Source organism: Balaenoptera borealis, assembly GCF_965194805.1.
Source record: "Balaenoptera borealis genome assembly, chromosome: 1".
Classification (NCBI taxonomy): Eukaryota; Metazoa; Chordata; class Mammalia; order Artiodactyla; family Balaenopteridae; genus Balaenoptera; species Balaenoptera borealis.
The window spans coordinates 147,652,214-147,655,510 of record NC_138860.1 but is presented as its reverse complement, the minus strand read 5'-3'; the positions used below and the strand labels follow the sequence as shown (position 1 = coordinate 147,655,510).

General features: G+C 49.2%; 1 pseudogene across 1 annotated transcript; it reads right to left on the bottom strand.

Annotated features, from left to right (window-relative positions):
- Nucleotides 1-1,114: 1,114 nt before the first annotated feature.
- LOC309610511 (G protein pathway suppressor 2 pseudogene) lies at nucleotides 1,115-2,113 on the bottom strand (annotated as a pseudogene). The gene has a single exon. The product of its transcript is annotated as a G protein pathway suppressor 2 pseudogene (transcript).
- Nucleotides 2,114-3,297: the final 1,184 nt, after the last annotated feature.

Genomic DNA, 3,297 nt, shown 5'->3' with positions numbered 1-3,297 from the left:
TGAGGCCTCTGTCCTTGGCTTGCAGATGGCTGCCTTTTTGCTGTGTCCTCACGTGGTCTTTTCTCTGTCGCATGCCCTCCTGGTGTCTCTTCCTCTTATAAGGACACCAGTCTAATCGGGTTAGGGCCCCACCCTTATAGCCTTATTTAACCTTAATTTCCTCCTTCAATGCTCTATCTCCCAAAAGAGTCATATTGAGGGTTAGGGCTTCAACATATGCATTTTGGGAGGACACAATTCAGCCCATAACAGGCAATGATGGAAAGCATGAAGAAGCAGACACACCAACTGAGACACTTTAGGCAGAGAAATGCCTTCTTTCTCCCTCTTTCCCTGAGGAAAGGTGACTCTAACTTTATCAAAGCCTACAGATCTCCCCCAGGGCCAACTTTCCATCCTCCTGTGGTCTGGAGGGTAAGGCATGGGCTTCAAGCCAGATAGTCCTAGCTCTGCATTTACATGATATGCAATCAGGTCAACTGCTTCCCTTCTCTGAGTCCCTATTTCCTCACTTGATTGGGTTGTTAATTAAATGACTTAAGGCGTATAAAGCTGTGAGCAAACTTCTGCCCCTCTGAGGACATTTTGGGAAGAAACTTAGGAGGATCTCTTCCAACTGCCATTTTTCAGACAGTGTGTAATTCGTTGTTACTTCTTAATAATTTGCTTTTTTTCCAGACAGCCCACAACTCCTTCCCTACCAATAGGCGTACCTTATAACTGTAAGCCTAACTCTAGACACCTCGGCTTCTAGAGGCAGGTGTAACAGGTGTGTGGAAGGAAGTGGGCATGCTGACCTGGTGCTGGGGTCCCGGGGATGAATCAGGCAAGGTCTTCACCCCCAGGGAACCCCGGCATGGCTTTGGAAAATGGATGAGAAACCATAGCAATGTGGTGAGGACAGTGCGGTGAGGGAGGGAGTGCACGTAGGAACCAGTTTGGGCATGGATGGTTTTTGAGACAGGAGGGCTAGGGTGTCTGGGGAGGCTTTCTACAGAAGGTGAGGCCCCCCCTTTTTTTTCAAGTGACAGTAGACTTTATTGGCCTGGGACTCGGACACACTGGGGACCCTCCTCCATGGTGAGCGGTGAGGGTTGAAGATATAATCTGATGGTCACTTGTGGTAGAATTTTGGGTCCTGGCTGTGCTAGATAGTGGTGAGCCAAGGGCAGGGTTGGCTGGTAGCTGAAAAGCCCAACTTTTCGGGCTGTTGCATCCACACAAGGATCTGCGGGGAGGGGCAGGGAGTCCAGGGCTGGATGCGGAGCTTGGGGATGTGTCGGGCATGGGGAGGGTGAGTCAGAGAAGCAGTCTGCTGTTAGCATCTCCCATCTGCTTTTGCAAGGACAGGGCACCACCAGGCTGGGGGAACCCCGTCTGGGTGGGCTGAAAGTGGCCGTGCATGGCGCAGGGCTGTGACTGTGGCTGAGATAGGTATTGCACTGCAGGAAAGGCTCAACATCGTGCTCTGAGCTGCTGAGTAGGACTACAAGTTAGCTGCTCGGGTCCATGGTGAGGTGGAGGCTGAGCGGTCCCATAAGCACCACCTGGGTTGCCTTGGAATTGTCCATGCTCTGGGGTCCCTTTGGAAGCAGCAACTGAGCCCATGTAGTGCTGGGTCATAAGCATCTGGGGTCCAAACATCAGTTTGGCTCTGCCAGCTGTCATGAGGATGCCTGGGTGATTGTGTCCTCCAGCTGTCCCCCACTTGCTGAGGGTGTGAGCTCCTGGGTGACAGTCCGGCTCTGCTGGTGCACAGCTGATGTCAGAGTGGTCAGGTCATTCTGCTCCTTTTGCCTTTGTTTTTCTTCTTCATGTAGAACGTTCTTGAGCTGCAGGAAAAGCAGTGCTTTTCTTCCTGTAGGGCCAAAAGCTTCTCCTGAAATGTCAAGATTTGTTCCTTGGTCTCTTCCCATGACATTCTCTCTTCCATCTCCTTTTTCTCCCTTCTCTCCTGTTCTTCCTTTATCTTCTGTTGCATCATCTTGTCTACCTCTTCTTCCTCTTGCTGGTTGTGCCTCTGCCCTGTGATTATGGGCTGGTGCAATGCCCTGGCCATGACATTGGAAAGCTTGGGGTGCTCCAGGAGCACGGGCAGGGTGCTGCCTGGCATGTTTGGGCAGTGGGCACCCGGCTTGGTCACTGATCACCAGACTTAGGATGGGCCCACCTTGTTTTTGCTTCCTCTGCAGCCTCTCTGTGGTTTTCTTTTTTTGCCCCACTCCCCAGAGGTATGGGAAACTGATCAGAATGAGTGGAGGACAGGACATTCCAGCAGAGAGAATTACAGGAAGGTGAGAAACTTACCCTTGAGTCGGAAGCAGAAGTGATGCTCTCAGACTTCCAGGAGGTTAGGGAAGATGTCTTGGGGATAAATAAAGAGGACTCACGGGGACTGGGTTGAAGGAGGTGAGTGTGATGAAATGCCCCTGATGTGCATGGGAGTGAAATGCCTATGGGTGGGCATGTAAGCCAAGCACAACTTCTGGGGGCCTGGATAGGATAATCTGGGGGTATGACAAGCTGGTGGGGGTCCACCTGGGATCAGTCTGGACGTCCTTACCCAGTGGCTCCTGACCTGCTCTGCTCATTGTTCCCTGGGTTGTTCTGAAGGCCAAATCTGTTGTAGATGTTGTTGACTGCCATGTTTGTTGTGTCAGAGCCAGGGCCTGAGTGGGGTAGACCTCCTCTCCTCATTACCTGACTTGAGCAAGCACCATCATTAATGTATGCTTTTCTTAAGAAATGTGTACTTATTTCTAGTTATATAAGCAATAGGTTCATCCTAGAAAATTGGGAACATACAGAAAAATATACAAAGAAGGGAGTTAAAAACAATGTCCTGATATCAAAGAGATCTGATGTAAGAGATTGCAGAGACACTTAACATTTTGGTGTAACTTCTTCCAATGCATTTTTTTTTCTTTGTACGTGTACATTTACGTGTACGTGCACAGAAACATAAATGTTCGTGTGTTTAAGTCATACAACCTGCTTTACATCAAGCTGGCATGAAAAAAATGGGATGGTATTAGTAGTCATAACTTGTACTTTACTGGCTTCCCCCAAACCCTCTTTTGCAAAGGTCTCTTGAATTATTTCTGGGAAGTTCTAAGGAATTTCTCATATGAACTCAGGAACTACCCCTCTGTTTTCTTTACTTTCAGAATTGTGGTCCTTACAAAGATATTCACTCTGGAGGTCTCCAGGCCTCTGACTCTGCCTCACTTTTGCTGCCAGGGCCCACCTTCAAAGCCTTTTCTAATGGGCACTGTTATGAGTCTTATAGCTGCCATG